The following is a 25,044-nucleotide window of genomic DNA, read 5'->3' on the forward strand; positions in this document are numbered from 1 at the left end:
ACCGCAAAATAAATTCCATGGGTTAGTAGTCTAAGCACTCATTTTTGGTTTTTGGTTTTTTCTTTCCCCTGCCTTCAAAATCGCTACTGAGAGCATGCTGCCTGAGACAGACTCCTTTCCAGGGGCTGGGACTGATGGAGAATAAGGAGGAAAAAAAAAAGACAAAGTGCAAATCTATTTTCACAGTCAGATCTAGCATTCACCAGATGATTGCCACATAATAGATGTGGGTGACAATAGTCACCCAGTGAGGTCTAGCATCTTAACCAAGATGTCTATTGTGTCCAATCCATTTGCTAAAGATGGTCTTACTACACCGACCATGTGATGATTAAGGCATTGTTCACCAAACCAGGCATTATGACTGATGTTTAAAAAAAAAGTGCGTATGTGCAAAATGCAAATCTGACTACTGCAATAATAATCCTGTCTTTGTTTAAAAGGAGATGCTATTCCAGCATATATGTGGGGCTGTCCTACTCCAGCAGTGATGGAGGTTGGATCACAGGCCCGACACTCACTCTCCTGTTAGAATCAAGGGGTGTCTTCACAACGGAGGGAGGAGAGAAGATCCAGTTTATGGATATAGGACAAGGGGAAATGGACAAAGGATTTATATAGTCTCTTCGGAATCACCCGCAGAGCCCCCCAGTAAAAGTGTCCTTTGCATGTAGCTTATGTGGCAAAATGTTGATGATTACTGAATGTGGAGGATGAGTAAAAGAGTCTATTATTCTGTTCTCTCTGTTTTTGTGAATTTGAAAACTTTCACAATAAAGATTCTTGTTTTTTTTTCCTTAAAGTAATCCTTTCCTTGGGAAGAAGCTTCCCAGGGTCTTGTCTTAGTGATGACACTCATCTAGGAGGGAAGGATTAGTAGAGGGCGCTGGACTTGAACTCAGAAGTCCATGACCTTAGCAGTCCAGCAATCTCCTGAGCCACAGAACCCTGAGGGTTCAACCTTCCCTAACTCCTACTTTGTTTCATATTCTCCCCTCCATTTGCTCCCATCATACCCCCTGATAGTCCTTATCATTTCGTATTTCCTTTGTCTTCTTCCCCATTCCCCCAAGAGTACAAGAACTCCTTGAGAGGTGGTATCACGACCCATTTAATGCTAAATCACCAACACCTAGTATGATGTCTGCACGTATCCAATGCTCAGTAAATACCTACTCAGTCAAGGAAAAGAGCAACTGACATTAAGTATACATTTATTAGCAGTACCCATTTCCCATTGCTGTTGTCAAGACTGAGACCACTTAGCACAGTGGTTGGTGTGTAGTAAGTACTCATTTAATGGTGGCTGCTTTAATAACAATTACTATTACTACTATCATTATTATTACCCACCTATCATATGCTATTTAATCATGACCTGAAAGACAATTCTCACAGAGGACCCAGTCACACCATTACTGACAGAATTCGGACCTAAGACCATTTGTGGCCAAAGTTCATGCTCTTAGCTCTGCATCATTCTGATTTATTTCTCGTAGACGGGCCTAAAGAAAGCCAAAGGATCTCAGTTGTGGGTCGTTATCCTCACCAACAGGATGTCAGATTCTAGAGGCAGGCCACCTGGCACTTGCCATGGCTGAAAGGAGAAGGCATCAAACTGTTCCAGGCTGCTTAAACTCAATTTAATCCCTGAGTGAACAGAAAGAAACAAATAGCAGTCACTATAGCCACGTGGTGGAAATAAATGTGTATTTCGCGAGTCAGCAGTTCTCTCCCCCAAAATGCATCAGTGTTAGTTTACTGTACATATGCTTTTCTCTTTAGACTTAATCGTCACTATGTTAAATCACATGGGGGCTGCTAGTCCAACAGCACAGGTTTGAATTAAATGTTAAGAGAACACTGGACTGAAACAATTTCCTTTTCCTTCATCTGTGCTTGAATTTCCCTTTTCCTAAGGAGCTGTGGATGGCAGCTGTCAGGGAAGACTAAGGGTGAGGGTGACTGGCTGGGCAAGAGGTGCAGTAAGAGATAATTAGTCTATGAGCTCTGCCTATTTCACTAACTCAGTGATCTCAGACCAGTCATTGCTGCTCTTTATGCTTCTGTTTGCCCAGCCATAAATGAGAAAAATCATGCACAGTGAGAGCTGGGAGTTCGCATTTGCAAAGTACTCTGAAAACTGACATAAGAGTTAATAAAAATTTATTACACATGCAAATCTCCATATTGTTACACCCCTTCCTTAAGAAGGTGTCAAGACAAAGGTCATAGGATATCTCTTATGTGTAGAATCTAAAAAAGATACAAATGACCTTACTTACAAAATAGAAACAGACTCACAGACATAGAAAACAAGCTTATGGTTACCAGAGGGGAAGCGGGGGAGGGATAAATTAGGAGCTTGGGATTAACAGATACACACTACTGTATATAAAACAGATAAACAAAAAGGTCCTACTGTATAGCACAGGGAACCATATTCAGTATCATGTAATAACCTATAATGGAAAAGAATCTGAAAAAGAATATACATATATATACACACACACACACACACACACACAAAACTGAATCACCTTACTGTACACCAGAAACTAACACAACGTTGTAAACCAACTATACTTCAATTAAAATTTTTTTTTAATTTTTAAAAAAAATTTTAAAAAAAGAAGCTCTCAAGAAAGCACAGATTTTCTTAGCTTCATTCTAGTATGCCTTCCCAGCCCACAGCTGAAGAGCATCAGGGAGCCCCATTCTCAGGCAGAATGTAACCTTAGGGTCCTTTTGGCTCCCAGAGATCAGATATGTCCTCCTTGCGATGTGTTTTCCTTGTGAACTCAGCCAGGGACCTAGAACTGGACCTCCAGGACCAGCCCTCAGATACTCCTTTTCTAAATGTATCACCCAGACCATCAGATAAAATTATAATTGCATCAAACAACCTAGATTAAGCTCACATTTGTAGCTTTCTGGGGAACTTAGAGTGAAATGCAAAAGTACCTCCCTAGCAAAGGAAGGGAGGTCCTTAAAACAACAAAATGAATCATTGATGTGGCAATAAAGGGTTAAAGGCAGCAGTGCCTCAGATCCTGAAAGGTTTGCCAATGTCTTCAAAGCTCAGTGGCTTTTCCTCCTTCCATGGGTTGCGTTTTTTTGTTTTTTTCCTTTTCTTTTCAGCCACACCACTGGCATGCAGGATCTTAATTCCCTGACCAGGGATTAAACCCACACCCCGCCCCACCAGCCCCTGCAGTGGAAGCGCAGAGCCTTAACCACTGGACCGCCCGGGAAGTCCCATGTTGGGGCTTGTTTTAAAAGAATATGAAGAACCTTAAGCTCCTGGGAAGTCAGATATTTCCCTCTTCAACAGCAAGCCTTCCTGGGAGATATGGAGCTCCCCTTCCAGCTACACACATGAAATAAAAATAGGAAAATAGTGGGAAAAACAGGAGATAGTAGAATGGATGAGGACCAAATGTGCAGAAAGCCAAAGAGAAATCTCAGGAACCAGAAGGTGAGCTTTTAACAAGTTACTGACCTGGTAGGAAAGTCTAGAAACTGTGATGCTAATGGAATTCTGAGACAACTTCCTGAAGGAGTCCATAGACCTTTAATCATGAACAAAAGGGAAAAATGGATCAAGACACCCAGAAGAGATATGCACTCAGCCCTGAGAGTTAGGGAGGAAAAATTTGTCTTGCCCTTGTGTGATGAGAAAGAGCTAAACATAACTACCTGTGTAATGAGTTGACTAGTTGAATGAACACTAAATCAACTCTACTAAGCACACTGTGTTGTCTTCAAATAACCCACTCATGTTTTTAATCTTCAGTTCGAGAATCCTAACCAGGTATTACTTACAGCAGCAAAAACTGAAACTGACAGGTCCTAAATGCCACCTGACACTCACACTGGTGGTTAGATCAGCCTAGATTGGAAATACCTGCACACTCTCCAGCACACGGGGAAAATGTGTAAACACCACATAGAAATGACCATATCCAGGCTCCATGCTCCCTTGTTAGTCTCTAAAACCACTGCTGTGACTCTTCACCTATTTTGCCTCTCCTCACATCACCTTCATGGCCCACTCCCCACCCTCTTCCCTAGAAATAACACTCCTGTTGCCAGAGTTTGCAGTAATCCGGTTAAAGTAATTTACATTAAATTATGTATTTTTGATAGCCCTAATCTTTCCAGAATAATTTTCATTTTTAAAATAGAAGACCCAGAGTCTGTCCCATCAGGAAACGTGCACAATCCTCTTGGATAGCCTCATCCACCAGAGGGCAGATAGCAGAAGCAAGAAGAACTACAATCCTGCAGCCTGTGGAACGAAAACCACATTCACAGAAAGATAGACAAGATGAAAAGGCAGAGGGCTATGTACCAGATGAAGGAACAAGATAAAATCCCAGGAAGACAACTAAATGAAGCGGAGATAAGCAACCTTCCAGAAAAAGAATTCAGAATAATGATACTGAAGATGACCCAGGACCTCAGAAAAAGAATGGAGGCCAAGATCGAGAAGATGCAAGAAATGTTGAACAAAGACCCAGAAGAATTAAAGAACAAACAAACAGAGATGAACAATACAATAACTGAAATGAAAACTACACTAAAAGGAATCAATAGCAGAATAACTGAGGCAGAAGAACAGATAAGTGACCTGGAAGACAGAATGGTGGAATTCACTGCTGTGGAAGAGAATAAAGAAAAAAGAATGAAAAGAAATGAAGACAGCCTAAGAGACCTCTGGGACAACATTAAATGCAACAACATTCGCATTATAGGGGTCCCAGAAGAAGAAGAGAGAGAGAAAGGACCCGAGAAAATATTTGAAGAGATTATAGTCGAAAACTTCCCTAACATGGGAAAGGAAATAGCCACCCAAGTCCAGGAAGCGCAGTGAGTCCCATACAGGATAAACCCAAGGAGAAACACGCTGAGACACATAGTAATCAAATTGCCAAAAATTAAAGACAAAGAAAAATGATTGAAAGCAGCAAGGGAAAAATGACAAATAACATACAAGGGAACTCCCATAAGGTTAACAGCTGATTTCTCAGTAGAAACTCTACAAGCCAGAGGGAGTGGCATGATATACTTAAAGTGATGAAATGGAAGAACCTACAACCAAGATTACTCTACCCAGCAAGGATCTCATTCAGATTCTATGGAGAAATCAAAAGCTTTACAGACAAGCAAAAGCTAAGAGAATTCAGCACCACCAAACCAGCTCTACAACAAATGCTAAAGGAACTTCTCTAAGTGGGAAACACAAGAGAAGAAAAGGACCTACAAAAACAAACCCAAAACAATTAAGAAAATGGTCATAGGAACATACATATCGATAATCACCTTAAACGTGAATGGATTAAATGCTCCAAACAAAAGACACAGGCTTGCTGAATGGATACAAAAATAAGACCCATATATATGCTGTCTACAAGAGACCCACTTCAGACCTAGGGATACATACAGACTGAAAGTGACAGGATGGAAAAAGATATTACATGCATATGGAAATCAAAAGAAAACTGGAGTAGCAATACTCATATCAAATAAAATAGACTGTAAAATAAAGAATGTTACAAGAGACAAGGAAGGACACTACATAGTGATCAAGGGATCAATCCAAGAAGAAGATATAACAATTAAAAATATATATGCACCCAACATAGGAGCACCTCAACATAAGGCAACTGCTAACAGCTATAAAAGAGGAAATCGACAGTAACACAATAATTGTGGGGAACTTTAACACCTCACTTACACCAATGGACAGATCATCCAAAATGAAAATAAATAAGGAAACAGAAGCTTTAAATGACACAATAGACCAGATAGATTTAATTGACATTTATAGGACATTCCATCCAAAAACAGCAGTTTACACTTTCTTCTCAAGTGCGCATGGAACATTCTCCAGGATAGAACATATCTTGGGTCCGAAATCAAGCCTCAGTACATTTAAGAAAATTGAAATCATTTCAAGCATCTTTTCTGACCATAACACTATGAGATTAGAAATGAATTAGAGGGGGAAAAATGTAAAAAACACAAACACATGGAGGCTAAACAATACGTTACTAAATAACCAAGAGATCACTGAAGAAATCAAAGAGGAAATCAAAAAATACCTAGAGACAAATGAAAACACGACAATCCCAAGCCTATGGGATGCAGCAAAAGCAGTTCTAAGAGGGAAGTTTATAGCTATACAAGCCTACATCAAGAAACAAAAAAATCTCAAATAAACAATCTAACCTTACACCTAAAGGATCTAGAGAAAGAAGAACAAACAAAACCCAGAGTTAGCAGAAGGAAAGAAATCATAAAGATTAGAGCAGAAATAAATGAAATGGAAACTAAGAAAACAATAGCAAAGATCAATAAAACTAAAAGCTAGTTCTTTGAGAAGATAAACAAAATTGATAAACCATTAGCCAGACTCGGCAAGAAAAAAAGGGAGAGGATTCAAATCAATAAAATTAAAAATGAAAAAGAAGTTACAACAGACGCTGCAGAAATACAAAGCATCCTAAGAGACTACTACAAGCAACTCTATGCCAATAAAATAGACAACCTGGAAGAAATGGACAAATTCTTAGAAAGGTATAACTTCCCAAGACTGAACCAGGAAGAAATAGAAAATATGAACAGGCCAATCACAATTCAAGAAATTGAAACTGTGGTTAAAAATCTTCCAACAAACAGAAGTCTAGGACCAGATGGCCTCACAGGTGAATTCTATGAAACATTTACAGAAGAGCTAACACCCATCCTTCTCAAACTCTTCCAAAAAATTTCAGAGGAAAGAACACTCTCAAACTCATTCTATGAGGCCACCATCACCCTGACACCAAAACCAGAAAAAGATACTACAAAAAAAGAAAATTACAGACCAGTATCACTGATGAATATAGATGCAAAAATCCTCAACAAAATACTAGCAAACAGAATCCAACAACACATTAAAAGGATCATACACCATGATCAAGTGGGATTTATCCCAGGGATGCAAGGATTCTTCAACATACGCAAATCAATCAGTGTGATACACCATTATTAACAAAGTGAAGAATAAAAACCATATGATCATCTCAATAGATGCAGAAAAAGCTTTTGACAAAATTCAACACCGATTTATGATAAAAACTCTCCAGAAAGTGGGCATAGAGGGAACCTACCTCAACATAATAAAGGCCATATAGGACAAACCCACAGCAAACATCATTCTCAATGGTGAAAAACTGAAAGTATTTCCTCTAAGATCAGGAAAAAGACAAGGATGTCCACTCCCACCACTATTATTCAACATTGTTTTAGAAGTCCTAGCCACAGCAATCAGAGAAGAAAAAGAAATAAAAGGAATGCAAATTGGAAAAGAAGAAGTAAAACTGTCACTGTTTGCAGATGACATGATACTATACATAGAGAATCCTAAAGATGCCACCAGAAAACTACTAGAGCTAATCAATGAATTTGGTAAAGTTGCAGGATACAAAATTAATGCACAGAAATCTCTTGCATTCCTATACACTAATGATGAAAAATCTGAAAGAGAAATTAAGGAAACACTTCCATTTACCACTGCAACAAAAAGAATCAAATACCTAGGAATAAACCTACCTAGGGAGACAAAAGACCTGTATACAGAAAACTATAAGACACTGATGAAAGAAATTAAAGATGATACCAACAGATGGAGAGATATACCATGTTCTTGGATTGGAAGAATCAACATTGTGAAAATGACTCTACTACCCAAAGCAATCTACAGATTCAATGCAATCCCTATCAAATTACCAATGGCATTTTTTACGGAACTAGAACAAAAAATCTTAAAATTTGTATGGAGACACAAAAGACCCCGAATAGCCAAAGCAGTCTTGAGGGAAAAAAGCGGAGTTGGAGGAATCAGACTCCCTGACTTCAGACTACACTACAAAGCTACAGTAATCAAGACAATATGGTACTGGAACAAAAACAGAAACATAGATCAATGGAACAAGATAGAAAGCCCAGAGGTAAACCCACGCACCTATGGTCAACTGATCTATGACAAAGGAGGCAAGGATATACAATGGAGAAAGACAGTCTCTTCAATAAGTGGTGCTGGGAAAACTGGACAGCTACATGTAAAAGAATGAAATTATAACACTCCCTAACACCATACACAAAAATAAACTCAAAATGGATTAGAGGCCTAAATTAAGACCGGACACTATAAAACTCTTACAGGAAAACATAAGAAGAACACTCTTTAACATAAATCATAGCAAGATCTTTTTTGATCCACCTCCTAGAGTAATGGAAATAAAAACAAAAATAAATGGGACCTAAAGAAACTTAAAAGCTTTTGCACAGCAAAGGAAACCATAAACAAGACAAAAAGACAACCCTCAGAATGGGAGAAAATATTTGCAAACGAATCCACAGACAAAGGATTAATCTCCAAAATATATAAACAGCTCATGCAGGTCAATATTAAGAAAACAAACAACCCAACCCAAAAATGGGCAGAAGACCTAAATAGACATTTCTCCAAAGAAGACATACAGATGGCTAAGAAGCATATGAAAAGCTGCTCAACATCACTAATTATTAGAGAAATGCAAATCAAAACTACAATGAGGTATCACCTCACACCAGTTAGAATGGGCATCATCAGAAAATCTACAAACAACAAATGCTGGAGAGGATGTAGAGAAAAGGGAACCCTCTTGCACGGTTGGTGGGAATGGAAATTGATACAGCCAGTATGGAGAACAGTATGGAGGTTCCTTAAAAAACTAAAAATAGAATTACCACATGACCCAGCAATCCCACTACTGGGCAAATACCCAGAGAAAACCATAATTCAAAAAGACACAGGCACCCCAGTGTTCATTGCAGCACTATTTACAACAGCCAGGTCATGGAAGCAACCTAAATGCCCATCAACAGACGAATGGATAAAGAAGATGTGGTACATATATACAATGGAATATTACTCAGCCATAAAAAGGAACGAAATTGGGTCATTTGTAGAGACGTGGATGGATCTAGAGACTGTCATACAGAGTGAAGTAAGTCAGAGAGAGAAAAACAAATATAGTATATTAACGCATATATGTGGAACCTAGAAAAATGGTACAGATGAACCTGTTTGCAAGGCAGAAATAGAGACACAGATGTAGAGAACAAACATATGGATGCCAAGGGGGGAAGCGGCAGGGGAGTGGGGGTGGGGGTGTGATGAGTTGGGCGATTGGGATTGACATGTATACACTGATGTGTATAAAACTGATGGCTAGTAAGAACCTGCTGTATAAAAAATAAATAAAATAAAATGCAAAATTTTTTAAATAATTAATTTTAAAAATAAAATAAAATAGAAGACCCATTAACTCCACTTGATGTTCAAGGTAAAGGTTTTAGTTACATGCAGATGATTTTTTTTTTATATTAGAGTGTTTTAGTAGAGATACATGTTATTGAAAGCAAGTCAAGCTATTGCAAGCCAAGAGGGCATCTGTGTTTCATTCTTCTGTCTTCCTGTATACCATCTTAACAGCTTCTTCATCCACATGGCAGAATATAGCTGCCCCATGCTCTTGAGATTCCATATTGCAATTCTAGAGACAGACTGGCTACCTCTAAATACCATTTTTAATTTACAAAGAGAAAATCTGACTGGCACAGCCTGGCTTCCTTTGCGGCCAGGGACATGGGTATGACAAAGCCCAACCATGAGTACTAAGGTCCGACCTAGGGGTAGGGAATTGTATTGTATTGTATTGGTGGCTATCGTATAGGCTGAATGGACATCCTAAAAGCTATCTGCTATAAAAGGCCTTCCCGCAGAACCTCTGAATTTGTGTTTTCCAAATTTCTCTAATGGTAGACTCATCAGGCCCTTGCCTGAAGAGTCTGAATAAGTGGGCCTGGAATGTTTGTTTTTAGTGAATACATCAGGTGATCATTATCATGAGGGAAGCTTGGGAAACCCTGTCGAATCAAACCAGAGGCGACTGCCTATACAGAAGGACATCTCTGACCCGTGTAGCCAAGCTCCACCATCCCGCATTCCTCAGAATGTCTTGACCTGTGATTCTCAATGAGCCTACTGTCACCTCAATCTGATCTCTTGGGAGTCTTCTATCCTGAATCATTTTCAAAGTCCCAGGAAGTAACTGTGAGGCTCAAAACTACCCACACTTCAACTTGAACAGGAGATAGGGGTCCATCCTTTCAATGATGGATGTAAAGCAAGGATGAAAAAGAAACAGTCAACTTCCCATACAGATTCCTCTCCCCCTCCTTAGAGATCAGGATAGTATGAAAAACTCTCTTCCCTTAAGAACTCCAACTGCTTTGACATCTTTCATATTCTCACTTTACCCCTATCCCACCATTTCAGCCAACTAGGTATTCTGGTCTCAGACATTTTATCACATAGCTTGGAAGATCGATTCGCCTCTCCTAGAACATCTTCATAAAGGACAGTGTAATAAACTAAAGGCTTAGCTTTACATGTTGTTTGAAGACTCAAATACTATTATCCTAATAACGCGATGCTGGTTTACCTTCAGGTTGGTGGCGTCAAATAAAGGACGCCACTAGAATAAGGAACAAGCAGACATTTAATGACAACTGCCAAAATCTTTTTCCTGTGTAAAGCGCAGCTGAGGTTTTCAAAAGACATATGTTGCAAAACCAGAAATACAAAAGGCCAGTGAACATGTGAAAAAATTGCTCCACCTCAGCCAGAACACAAATTAAAAGAACAATGAGCTCAATTTTTACCTATAAAATTGGCAAAGATAAAAAAGAATAATCCCCAGTGCTGGTGAGGTTGTGGGAGGTTTACTCCCTTGCCAGTAGGAGTCTGAACTGGGACAGCTTTTCCAGAAGGTAACTGGGGTATGTATTTCTTTCTAAAGCCTTAAAAATGGCCACACTTCTTCACATAGCAGTTTTGCCTTTTAAGAATTTATCCTAAAAAAAGAACTAAGACTGGGCACAAAGATTTATGACAACGTTGTTCATTACAACATTGACTATATTGGCAAATACCTGGAGGAAAGAAAACCCACCAACAGCAACTGGTTGAGCAAACCGAGGCAGAGCCATACACAACGGATATGCCGTTTGTATCACCATCACAAAAACTGAGGAGGTACGAGATTATTTATAGGCAGGGAAGTATTTTGGCAAAATAGTAAAAAAAAAAAAAAAAAGCTACAAGAGGTATGATCTTATTTTTTTTTTAAATGTAGTAGAACATTTGGGCAGGGTTGCCTACTCTACAATCCATTATTTGGAATTACCCCCATGCCCCTACTGAAAGGGGTAGCCTTCTTGCCTTTGTTTTAATAACAACTTGACTTGGCTGATTAATATGAGAGATCAGTGAATAGCCTAGAATTCTCTGACTGGAGAATTAGAAATAAGAGACACAAAACCATGCTCACATGATTGCTGACGTGTGAAATGAAGGATGTTGTCCAATCAGGGCTGGGGTGGCCATTTTCATTCACCCATAAGCAGAGGAGTAGTGGAGACAGCCTTGCCTGCAGAAGGGAGAGGAAGAGAACAGAGAAACAGAACGTGTGCTTCAAGAGACTGCGATGGGTGAAAGGAGGGGTGTCACTGACTCCCTCCACCCCCACTTTTAAATAAGTCCCCTTTCCTTGAGCTATCTTGAGTCATGTAAGAGTAAACCTCCAAATTTAACAGACATTATTCCTAAAAGACGGTATTTCAGTTCAATTTTATGGTCTCAGTTTTGCTTTTTGTTTTTTTTTTTATTGTAACATATGAGATGAAAGGTCAGAGAGCCTGCACTCCAGCCAGGATTATGCCATTAACTATGTGATCTGGGAAAGTCACTCCACCATCTAGATTCTGTGGGACTTTTAAGCAGGAAATCCCAGGCTTTTTGGAAAGGACAAAGCAAACCCATGTGGGTAGGACCCACAGAACTCCCTATCTGCCCATCTTGTAGATGGCTCAAAACCCCAATGAAGGGCTTCCCTGATGGCGCAGTGGTTGGGGGTCCGCCTGCCGATGCAGGGGACGCGGGTTCGTGCCCCGGTCCGGGAGGATCCCACATGCCGCGGAGCAGCTGGGCCCGTGAGCCATGGATGCTGAGCCTGCGCGTCCGGAGCCTGTGCTCCGCAACGCGAGAGGCCACAACAGTGAGAGGCCCGCGTACCGCAAATAAAAAAAAAAAAAAAAAACCCAAGTGAAAAAGACTGAATCACGTCCTGCCAAAGAGTGGCAGCCTAGATGTAAATCCCGGTTCTCCTACTTAGGGCATGTGGGTTTGGGCAAATTGCTTAATGATTTTATATCTCAGTTTCCTTATCTGTAAAGTGGCATTAATTCTAATACTGCCTCCTTAGAACTGCTGAAGGATTAAAATGAGGTAAGTTGTGTAAAGTTCTTAGCCCAGTGCCTAGAACATAAAATAAGGATTACCTGTGGTCCCCAGAGGCCCTGTTCAAGGAAAGGGTGTTCCTTCCTCTCCAAGAGACACACTAGTCCCCTAGGCCCGTGCTTCTCAAACTTCAGCGTGCCTAGAATCCCCTAAAGATGTTGATAACATGCAGATTTGGGGGTGGGCCCTGAGAATTTGCATTTCTAACTAGTTCTAGCTAAACCGATGCAGGTGGTCCACCAGGTGGGTAGTGTTAACAATTTTGCCTCAGAGAACCCTTAACACATAAAAGCTTTTCATACCTGTTTCCAATATGCAAAGCACCTTCAATCAACCAGAAAGCTTTAAGAGTGGGGCCTTTTAATTACTTGGATGTTCCCATTAAATTGGAGTTAAACATCACCATGTTTTCAGTTTCAGCTCTTGGAGCAACTGTTTCTAAAATATATTATTAGTTCACTTTTTGGCTTTGGTAAGTTCAGGACATAATTTAGTCTTTCTCTGATGATTTGTGAGGCACTTCAGACCCTTGCAGCGCCTCGGGTCATTCATTTTAACTGCCTGGCTCCATAGACGCAGGAGTTATGGGATGAGAAATTGGACTGAACTTGTTCAGACCCAGAGCAGAGGCTGTACTCCACTGAAGGGTTTTACGTGTTTCTACTAACTCTTTGGAATGAGTGTCTTTGCTGGCCGTGAAGTGAAATGAAGGATGTTATTCTGGTTACTTGAAGAGCCCAGTCGCTCCAAATAGTTGAGCGATATATATACACACCGCTACAGAATAACACTGTGCCAGGGATGCAGCCAGGGACTCCCTGCCCTCCTATGGAGGGCGCTAAAGGACGTATCCCTGGGAAGCATTCAACCTTGAGGACGCCAGAAGCCCTTTCACCTCATCACTTATGCAAATACTCTTTTCTCCCCAGTCTTGTCTTAACAAAGAATTGGGGCAGCTTCAAAGCCGTTTCTCAAATAAATAGATTCACGACTGCTGCTACTGAACATTCAGGAAACCTGTTTTTCTTTACTTGTGGGGGTTTTACAGAGGATTTCTGCTCCGCGGAGTGGTCATTTCTCAAGCTGTTTCAAACTCACAAGATCTATCAGGGACCACACGAACCACGTCTAGCCTTGCGTGGCTATTTTTCTCAATTCAGTTCTATTTCCTTCCTTCTCCTCTCTCCCCTCCGTCCTTTCTTCTTTTCCTCTTTCTCCTCCCTCCCAGGCATCAGGCATTCTTGTTTTTGTTTTTTTTTAAACATCTTTATTGGAGTATAATTGCTTTACAATGGTGTGTTAGTTTCTGCTTTATAACAAAGTGAATCAGCTATACGTACACATATGTCCCCATATCTCCTTCCACTTGCATCTCCCTCCCACCCTCCCTATCCCACCCCTCTAGGTGGTCACAAAGCACTGAGCTGATCTCCCTGTGCTATGCGGCTGCTTCCCACTAGCTATCTATTTTATATTTGGTAGTGTATATATGTCCATGCCACTTTCTCACTTTGTCCCAGCTTATCCTTCCCCCTCCCCGTGTCCTCAAGTCCATTCTCTAGTAGGTCTGTGTCTTTATTCCCGTCTTACTGAGGCAAGACACACTCGCAAAGAAGGCTGCACCTTCTCTCCCAACCCCGCTGTTTCCCATCTTTGCCCTCTGAGGTTTCTCTGTTAATACCAGTTCTGTTCTTGTAGGAAAACTTGGTCTCCTTTCGATATATTTAAGTCAGGCCCCATTTCTCCCAGATATTTCTCTGACTCTGAATCTTTCCAAATGTCTGCAGGTCTCGGCACTCAGACGTACTTGCCAAAGCCTGCTGACCAATGCTCCTTCTGGAGCCTGAGATTTATCAAGTCTGACCCTCCCTTCCGTTTTGGCCATCAACAGACAAGGGTGTGAGTGTCTGCTTGTACAACCCTGTAGCACCACCAATACCAACCCAAAATAAACACAAATCTAACTCCAGTAGCTTTGAAGAATCATGTAGATTAGTGCTATCCAGTAGAAATATAACATCAGTCACATTATGTTTTAAGCGTTCTAATAGACACATTTTTTTAAGTAAAAAGAAACAGGTAAAATTAACATTAATGATATACTTTAACCCAATATATTAAAAATATTATCGTTTCAACAAGTATTCAATGTAAAAAATTATCAATGCAATAGATATTTTACATTCTTTTTTCTACACTAAGTCGCCAAAAATCCAGTGCGTATGTTACACTTGCTGCGCAGCTCAGTTCGGACCAGCCACACTTCAACGGCTCAATAGCCAAAGGTGGGTCCTGACGCCCACACTGGAAAGAGCACAATGTAGATGTTTACTGTGATTTTCAGGAAGCAGCAGGGTGAGAGGTTTTACAAGCATATCATAAAGGCTACATCCTTAAAATCTTTCTTAGACAACTCTCTCCACCCGAGTGCTAAGAATCTCTCAGCCCGTTCACCCCCCAACTCACCCCCTCACTGCTTCGTTCTGTTCTTCCTCTTCCCTCCTCCTTCTCCACTCACCATTCCTGCCCTAGGCCCCTGACACTGAAAACGCTTCTCTGACAGCATTTCCTCCAAAACTTAGTCCTCCTGGAATTGTACTGAGTAAAATTATCTATTTTGTTGGCTGATTCTTAAAGGTTCCCGGTTCAGCCAGCACCTGCTCACCAGTCTCCCAGGTTTCTCATGGGTGCCTGGGTGAGCACAAGCGATCCCCAGCCGGAAACAGATGAGCCACTCTTCAGATGCGTGGGGACTTCACCAAGGCAACGGAACCTGCCTGCAGTGAAAATGCTCCTGCTAACCAGCCCACGTTGCAGAGCCCTTCTCAGGACCGCTGCCAGCACTGCAGCGCTAACAGGCGAGTTACTCAGAAGAGGAAGGGTTCTGCTCTATGGCAAACGCCATTCCCTCCCTCTGACACCTAGAGTCTCGGGAACAAGCGGGTAGAGAACATGGAGGCAAAGCAACAGTCCCTGGACCCCAGTTTTGTTATATTCAGCTGTAAGGACTACAGAATTAATCACGATCTGTTTGTACAACTTTTCTGTCAATATCAGTTATATCTACTCTGTTTCTCTAAGTACTCAGTCAGGTGGGCTGTCCCCCAGAGACAATGCAGGTGGAGTTACAGCTTCCGGTGGTGAGAATGGATTTGCTCACGTTCAGCCCTATTTTCCCTTAAGATTCCTTTTGCAGCTCATAGTTTCAGATCATTTGGTTGGAATGAAGATGGCAACCTTTGCTCATGAAATAGATCCTCTATCTATGGAAAACAGATACACAGCATAACTAGATAAGTAGCCTTGACCTTCTTGAGACACTATTGGCTATAACTGAATGGACCCTCATTATTACCATATCCACACAAAACATATGATTGGACCAGGCAAGATCTACCCCCAAATGACCCAAATTTTCACAGGAATCAAAATCAACTCAGACTCCCAAGGGTCATCCAGATCAAAAGAGACCTAAGGCTAGTCTAGGAAACCCCTGAAGTTTTCTAACCCAGTGCAGTACTGGCAGAAATGGGTCACCCAGGGAGAGCACGGATCTGAACCACACTCTCTTCAGCATCTTTCACGTCGTATCAAGCACTCAGAGGAAACAGGCTGAAGACTTGGCGACTCTCAATACAACCTCTTGTATCTAAACATTAATAAATATCCAGGAAATATCAATTGTTCTTTTCTTCTTTCCCCAGCTGAATCGCATCGTTCTCACACTGAATGGCTTTTTAATATCTCTGACACACTCCCCCTCCTGTGTCTGCCAGTATTAGAATGTATTATTTGGCTGGTGATTTTTCTCATTTCTCTTCTCAACTCAGCAGCCAGAACTGCTCCTCCTGACTTGGCAGAAGTTGAGGATGTCCATTCTTGCTGACTTTTGTGCCCGTTCATTGCCAAAAACCCATAATATTTAAGGTTTTTAATTCTTCCTCTGCATTTTTTTTTGAGAGGGGTTATTATTTGTGGCCAGAAAGTCAGCATTTTTCATATTCACTCCACAGTTTATAAAGTACCTAACACAGGTCTCTACTTCCTTGCAATCCTCAAGAAATATGTAATTGTCAAGTGAGACAAGTTATGCAAGAATTCTATATACAATCTAACTAACTACATACAACCTAATTAATTCTATATACAAACTAATTAATTAATCTAATTGATCTGTTTTGTTATTGTTATATACAGGAGCATGTTTTCCTGTGTGTGGTACACAATCATAGTTTCCTCTGAGCTAGTTCATTTACAGTACCTCTCTCTGCTGATCTGGATGAATAATAATTTCAGATAAGTTTAAGACAGCTGAGGCACAGTGGAAAAGGTGTCAGTGAACTGGACTCTGCCACCAACTAGCTGTATCCTTAGAAAGTCACTTAATATCCATAAACCACATTTATGTTCATCTGTTAAAACAGGAGACTGGATTAGATCAATGGTTTCCAAGGTGCAGGTCCCCAGGGCCCTCCAAATTCATGGGATCTCCAAATCCATTTGTATACCTAGCAGGCTATAGATGAAATACATGATATGTCTCACTCATACAGGTATAGCTATTTGTTTCAAATTTATGTAACTGCTGTTCTGATTAACGAAGTTTAAATTCATGCAAATGATTATTGAACTCATAGTGGCATATTGTCATTATATACCTTCTCAATCCATGCATACTACAAGTTTAAGTCCTACTACATGGGAATCCAAAAAACATTGAGATTGAAAAGGGGTTCTCACACTTGAAAAGGCTTGGGAATCTCTGTGGTACAATGATCTGTAAGATCCCTTTCAGCAATAAAATTCTGTGTCTAAACATTTCTATTCTGGCAGGGGGTCTTCCATGCTCTAACTCAAAGGCCAGTAAGGGAAATAGCTGAGCACGGGGTGGACTTGGAGTGACCCTCAGCCGGCAGCATGCAAACCAGAGCTCCATCCAGCCACACTGCACTCTAACTGCAAAAGCTCTTACAGAGGAGAGGAAAATTCCAGATGGGGGCTATTACTGTCTTAGAAGAGTTCTTGAGACTTTTTTTTTTTCCTCTTCTCTGTTCCATTTAACTGTTGACTCACTTCTGGCTATACGTTTCTGGAATCGGTATCAATTATGGCAGCCAAACATGAAGGAAGAAATCTGCTCTCATTTATAGCCTTAGTGTTTTAACTTGAAACACTAGGTCTTTTCAAAATAGGCATATGCAAATACTAAGCAAATTATACCCAAACCACAAACCACTTCTTTTGGGAACCATCTAATATTTTTTTCCCCTTAATATAAGCCTTAGGATAGTCCTGATGGTAAGAATTATTCCAAGGATGTAGGACTAGATACTCATTTATGTAAGAAGCCAAGTTTAACGATTATGCAAATAAAACGATATGAATGTCTTTTAAAGAAATAAGGAAGGGACAACTTACTTATTATGGGTTCCTTGAAGGATGGACCATGTTTTTTATCCCTCTGTGTCCCTGTATCCTAGCATTTACGGTTGTTGCTATATCTGTTAAATGGTGAGTTTCCTGAATATAAAAAGAAGCATTAGAATTGGAAGAGGATCTTGACTGCCCTTCAACTAAAAGGGACAGGATTGGAAATAATCAATCACAGCCTATGAAATTAATATGAATAATACAGAATTGAAGAATATTTATGTGAATGCATTTTCTAAAAGCTTGGGGGGAAAACAGGAAATGAGGCAATAGAACTACCAGAGCATATCACTGTAAAGTGATAGATACCAATTTTTCCACTATCTTAAAACTGACTTCTTGGGAACTGGTTTATCAGATTATATGTGGAGTTAGCAAACTACTGAGAGATATAAAGTGGCTAAAAATGTCAGAGGAATGACTCAAAGGGACCATTTGCTCCAATCTAAAGATGCCAGAGAGTAGTAGGCCCTAAAATTCATAGGAAAAGAATGAAGCAAAATAATTAAAAAGAGAGTTGGGTCAAGATGCTCAAGAAATAGAGTTTAGGCAAAAACAAAACAACTGACTTACAATGTTTCAAAAGAGAGAAGGCAGTGGTGAGTTTGTGATATATTACTGAATGGTTAGCTTGACAACAAAGAGAAACTTCAACCAAAGAAAGAATTATTTACAAGAATAATAAAAGTGGCAATCAACATTCTTTTTTGTAAACATTATGTATCTGGCACTATTCTCATCTAATTCCATCTTCTTGGGACTTCCCTGGCAGTCCAGTGGTTAAGACTCTGTGCTTCCAATGCAGGGGGCGTGGGTTCGATCCCTGGTCAGGGAACTAAGATCCCACATGCCATGTGGTGTGGCTGAAAAACACAATGGTAATTCCATCTTCTCAATTCTGCCATTAGGTATGTGCAATGTGATCCCGTTTTACAGACGAGGTTGGAAAAGTTTGCCCCAGATGACTCAACCAGAAAGTGGCAGGGTCAGGATTCGAAAATAGGACTCTTTGAGATGATGGGTGTTCAACATCACTCCCATTAGGGATCCAAATGGAAACTAAAGGAGCAAGAGAAGAAGCACCTTTGTGAAAATTTCAAGATCAGCTTCTACTAAATCCATGAGAAAAGCCTAGCTAGCTGCATGTGGAGGAAAGATGAAATGGTCCACTTCATAAAACAAGGGGACTGAGCCTCATATTAAAAGAAAGAAAAGGGAGGCATTAGTAGCAGAGGCCACTAACATTGCAACACACTGTTTACAAGATTTTTGCAAAAATTCTGCTTCAGTTGTTGACAAGAATAGCCAAAGGCATGATTTATACAATCTGGCAATCTGCCATGGAGAGGCGGGAAAGAGCTGACAGTTGGTGAACTTAAAAGAAGTCACAAAGAGGGGGTGTAATAGAAAATTACTAGATTTTGAACAGGGAAAAGGCTTTTTGCTCAGATAACACGAATCATATAAATACAAACTAGACAATAATACAAAGCGGTATAATATCAAGGAGTATGGGAAATATTACCTGTGATACAGACTATAAGAAATATAGGAAATCAGATATTGGGCTAGATACCATTTATGCATTTTATTATTTTTTTAAAAGATAATCCTAAAAGAAAAAAAAACACAAAAAGAAAAAAAGATAATCCTAGATCCTAGTTTGAAAAGTATTTTAAATTAGAATTCAATTAAACAAACAAAAACCAATGAGGTTTCACTGAGTAACAAAGAAAGTACTAGACTGAAAGTCCAGAGATTTAATACAACATTTTAAAACAAATACCTTGGTATTGCTAAGTTTAATTTCCTCCCTGGTAAATGGGGTATAATAATAATACAAGGCTCAGAGGATCTTTGTGAACATTAAATGCAACAATGTTTGTGAAAATTGCCAGTGCTGTGCAATCTTCATCATCGTGATCGTAATTCCTGCTCTGGTCCTACTTAGCTGTATGACCTTAACAACTAGAAAATGGAACTGGAAATGAGGAGGTTAGACTAGATTACCCCTTTAAACTCTCCCATTCTCTGCTAATATAAATCACTGCTTTCCTTCAAAATTACATAAATATATTTTGCAATAGATAAGCAATTAAAATGTGTAAGAACCCAGCATCTCCATACCCAGTGGGTAGAGAAAAAGCGAAATTAAACTGACAAGGAGAGAGGCAAAGCTGCCCGTCTCATCCCATATACTGTGTGTGGCATGCAGATCGGTCAGTTGTAAGAAAACGCTTGTGAAATTTAAAGGCAGTGGAGGGAAATTTTGAAAAGAAATATCCATATACAGGCAGAGCCCCTATCACATCCCATTCAAATGACACAGGTCAATGATAGCAGAATAATACAGCAATGCTTCTTCTCCATTTATTTGGTAAGCTCCTACTGATTCTACAAAGCTGGATACAAATGTCTGTCACCTCCCAATTTGCTCCCAGAGCACTGTGTATATCATAGGCTTACCAGTCCTTTGTAGTTGGTTGTTTTGTACATCTATCTACCCACTAGATTGCTAGGTCCTTAAGAATTAGAATAGCATCTTATTCAATTTTATAGCCTAGCCAACCACAGGGTCTGCCATATAAAAGTTGCTCAATAATGCTGGTTTGAGAATTGAATTAATTAATTAAGTAAATGCTGAAAATACAAAGTACATGATAGAAACTGGCTCTTAAGTCAACAGAAAAGACTTTCAACTTTAAATGGCATCTGACACAGTCTCTCTAAAATTTCCCTTAAAATAACCATGAATCAGAAGGGAGGGGGGGGGACTTAAAAACTAACATTTTCATTAACCACCATACTGATGGAACTGTGCTGAAGAGTGCAGTTGGTAAATCCTTGTGTTATGCTGCCTTAATAGAAAGACTACCCATCTGAAAAAAAGGTACAAAGTCCGTTCAATTCTCCCAAACGTTCTGGCTCCCTGGAATAAGAATGCAAGACTTGTCCCAACCCAGAAACTGGATAGCTGACCTTTACTGACTAGCTGCTGCTTTTGGAGGCTGTCAGAATGTTGTTATTTCCCACCATCCCCAACTTATAAACATCCAACCTATGAATTATAGGCGAAAGAAACCAAAGCAAGTGGAATAGAAATTATAATCAAAGACACAGTTGAAAAAAAATCACAAATTGGAAAAAGCCTCAATTATGCAGGTGTAAGGAGCCCATAATGTTTCAGAGGGAAAATATATATAAAGAAAAAACTCTTCAAGCATCCAGACAGGAATAATGAATTGCATAATAAAGGGAGGGAAGTCAGGCTGATCACAAACTTCTCCTTCCTATTATTATTATTATTATTTTGGCCGTGCCACATGGCTTGCGGGATCTTAGTTCCCCAGTCAGGGATGGAACCCCAGACCCTGGCATTGGAAGCTCAGAATCCTAACCACTGGACCACCAGGAATTCCACTCTTTTGTATTATTAAATGTTAGCAGGAAATTAAGCAGAGTATATAGAATTTTGAGGGGCAAAAGTTGTAATTCAAGATTTTTATACCCAGTTTTTATGACTCTTTTAGTTGCAACCGAGAGGAAACCCAGTTCTAACTAGCTTAAGGGGAAATAAATGAATATATTGTTTCACAAAACTTCCAAGGTAACTTTAGGTACAGCTAAACCCAAGGGCTCAAATATTGTCATTGCCCCTCTCTCTCTTCCTCCCTGCCATCAACCCCGCCAACTCTTGCTTCATCCTGTCTCTGCTTTTCTCTCTATATTGGCCTCATTCTCTCCCACTGTTATGTACACTCTTTCCCTATCCCAGGGAGTGTGGCCAAGGAAAAAATTCCATACCCACATTGTTTTAGCTCATGATTCAAACGGATGACAGACTCCCTGCATCCATGAGATTTTCAATCTCATGAGAATACTTTGGTTGCTTGTATTCAGACCATGTCTAATCACCATGGATGCGAAGTTGGTCCATTATTGGTAAGGCCTGAGTCACACACTGGTCCTGCAGACAGCGCATACACTGTGATTAACAGTCTCACAAGAACCTAATGAGATGGGAGGGAGACAGTTCCTTCATAGAAAGAAAGAGGGGGCAGACAATAAGAGCAAATATGAACTACATTTCCCCCATGCGTACTTAACACAAACTCAAACAATTTCAAAAGTCCCTCCACCTGATATTTGTCCAACAAATGTATGTCCAACTAATGTATAACTAAAGTCACACTTACTCCAAAGAGAGACAACACAGAATCACATCCAGTTACTACCCCACCTCCATGCCCAGGATCTCTGGGTGATGTACACATCTCTGATATCCAGATATGGTTTCTCTTGATTCAATAACCTGCAATATATATTTTTAAAATTACATTCAAGAAACAACTGGAAGTCTGAACACTGCCTGGATATTTAATAATAATAATGAATCATTGTTAATTTTTTGGGTGTTATTGTATTACGGGTTTTTTAAAATAATACTTACGACTTATTAACAGATGTAATGATACGATGCGTAGGGTTTGCTTCAAAATAATCTAGTGAGTGGAGATATGCATAAAACCAGATTGACTATAAGCTGACCATTGTTGAGGTTGGATACATCAGGGTTCATTATTCTATTGATATTTATAGTGGTTGTTTGAAATTTTTCACTATAAAGGTACAATAATAATAGTTATAATAAAAAAATAACCTGCAGTTTATGATCAATGTAATGATCCCCTATAGCTCCCTTACACAGTAGAGGAGGAAAAATAGCATATCTTCCAATAAAACTCCATTCAGGGGACTTTCCTGGTGGTCCAGTGGTTAAGACTCCGTGCTTCCACTGCAGGGGGCGCAGTTCAATCCCTGGTCTGGGAACTAAGATACCACATGCCTCGTGGTGCGGCCAAAAAAACTAAAAAACAAAAACTCCATTCAGAAAGGGTGCCATGATGTATGCCACAGCATGTACCAGACCCTACAGAATAACACAGCAAGAATTTACATCTTGACAGCGAAACCAATCTGACAACCCCAGGCTTCTCCCTGTGCACAGATCGCCCACATTCATTATTCTTCAAGGCTGTGCCTAAAATGAATGTAGGAAAAAATCCTTCTGGAGGTCCTGCCCCTTAACATCTCTCTTGCATTTGGTGTTATTACAAGGACCTGGGGATTGCCTTAGCAATCCAACAATCGCAAGTGCTTTCCAGTTGATATTTCTCTGGAAGTTCAACACTTTTAAACCCCTAGTCATCTACTGATGGGGTCTACTTCCGTAGGTGAAAATCAGAAATCTTGTCTTGTCCTTGATTATAGACCAGACCCTTCTGCATACCTGTTTCTTAGCAGCAGTTCTTAGCCTTCAGCTACGAGAGTCCTAAATGACTCAGGCTGAGGTATTGAGGCAGAACGGATCAGTGCTGTGCCCAGGCTGAACCGGTGGGTTGGCTGTTTACTAGGGAATGAATTGTTACCTTCCCCACCAGCCAGTGCTCAGCAGGATAGTTTGGGGAGGGGCTTAAAGGATCAGGCTTCCGGATTTCTCAAATTCCTCCCAATCACAACCCCTACTCCATCTCTCACCTCCCAACCTCTGCCAACACTAACTTCAGCTTGGGTCAGGGATTTTGGCTTTTGTAGTTCCATGAGGTGCATGATTATCTGACCCCCCAGCAGTCTTAGATTACTGCCCACATCCAAATGGAGGAAAGGCACCTCTTAACGAAGTTATATACTATTTCCTTCCTGCTTTCACAGGGACCAATTTATACTGAAGCTTTTTCTTTTCTTGAAAGACGTGCAAGAAGCAGGCAACATCCTGAAATTCTGACAATTCCTCTAAAGCTCCAGTCTCAGCAGGCACATGTCTGAGTCCAAAGAAAGAAGAGGTCACCCTTTAACCATATGTTTTGGAACAGCATAACAACGATGGACGATTTTCTTGCCTTGGTATGGGGGTCCTCTCCATCCTGTGATACACTTAGACTCAACCAAATCTTTACTGTAGAGTTTATTCCTAGCAATGGCCTTTTCCTAATAGCAATTCTATACTTACTATTTTTTAGTTGTAAAGGACAGAAAACCAACTCAAACTATCTTAAGAAAAGCAAAGGAAATTTATTGGCTTGTCTGACTGGAAGGTCCAAGAGTAAGACTTCCAGTGCAGCTGATCAAAGATCTCAAACAATTCAGCTAGCCCCACTCTCATTTTCTCATTCTCTTCCCTCCAGCACTCGCGTTCTCTCTCTCCATCTCTAAGATCTGCATGTTTCATTTTGTTTGTTTCATTTTGCTTACGTTGGCCTCATTCTCTCTTGCCACAGATGAACTCTATTCACATGGCAGAGAAGATGGCCCCTCGCAGCCCAGCTCTACATCCATACAGCTCACAAGCCATGCATGTAATTTAATTCAAAGGCCCTGACTGGCCCTATTTGGATTATATTCCCACCCCTTGTAGAAGTCATTAAGGACAGGTTATCACAGTTAACCAGGTCTAGGTACATACCGACTCTGAAGTGATAATTATACCAAAAATACATGGGTTGAGGGAGTAAACCTTCCTCAGTTGAAAACAAAACAAAACAAAAACAACGACAACAAAAGACAAACAAGAAAAGCTGAGCAGAAAAGCACAACAGACGTTCCACCTACTCCAGCTTACTTGTCTTCTATGCCTGAAGGCATTCCCAACATTCCCAAGATGCATGGGGTCAGAAAATACATTACCCATTTATCTTTTCTGATAAATGTACTTGAAGAAGAAATTCCAGCTAACCCAAATTAAGACACTAAGACAGGAGATATCCACATACTAAGAAATACCAATGTACTTCCTTTCCTCAGTTTGACTCTAGACTTGGGAATTCAGTTTTATTTTTGCTTTCAGGTAGATTTTGCCACACTGGGCTGAGACTTGGTCCCTCTTTTTTTGTTTTCAACTTAGCTTCTGCTTTGGCTCCTTTCCCAATTCCAAGAAATCTGATTCTCACGACACATCCTTCATCAAACATTTCAGACAGCACCTTTTATTGGATTTGACCAGTTAAACAACACAGTTGGTACATAACTACTAGCATGGATACAATCCAAAATACTGACAACACCAAATGCTGAAGGATGTTAAGACAACAAGAATTCACTGCTGATGAGAATGCAGAATGGTAACAGCCACTTCGGGAGACAGCTTGGCGGCTGCCTACAAAGTTAAACATAGTCTCACCATATGAGGCAACAATCACACTCCTAGGTATTTACGCCAATGA

General features: G+C 40.2%; 1 protein-coding gene across 5 annotated transcripts in view; it reads right to left on the bottom strand.

Annotated features, from left to right (window-relative positions):
- Positions 1-25,044, bottom strand: part of TMEM178A (transmembrane protein 178A) — a 248,614-nt gene that overhangs the window by 75,325 nt on the left and 148,245 nt on the right. For 4 of the 5 annotated variants that reach the window (XM_060026765.1, XM_060026769.2, XM_060026764.1 and 1 more), the window contains one exon: positions 11,427-11,525. The gene's annotated coding sequence lies outside the window, so the exon portion shown is untranslated. Of the gene's footprint in view, positions 1-11,426; positions 11,526-14,860; positions 14,975-25,044 lie in introns of those variants that run through there. The other variant, XM_060026768.1, reaches the window with a different exon arrangement.

The sequence above is a fragment of the Delphinus delphis genome, chromosome 12 (assembly GCF_949987515.2).
Source record: "Delphinus delphis chromosome 12, mDelDel1.2, whole genome shotgun sequence".
Lineage (NCBI taxonomy): Eukaryota > Metazoa > Chordata > Mammalia > Artiodactyla > Delphinidae > Delphinus > Delphinus delphis.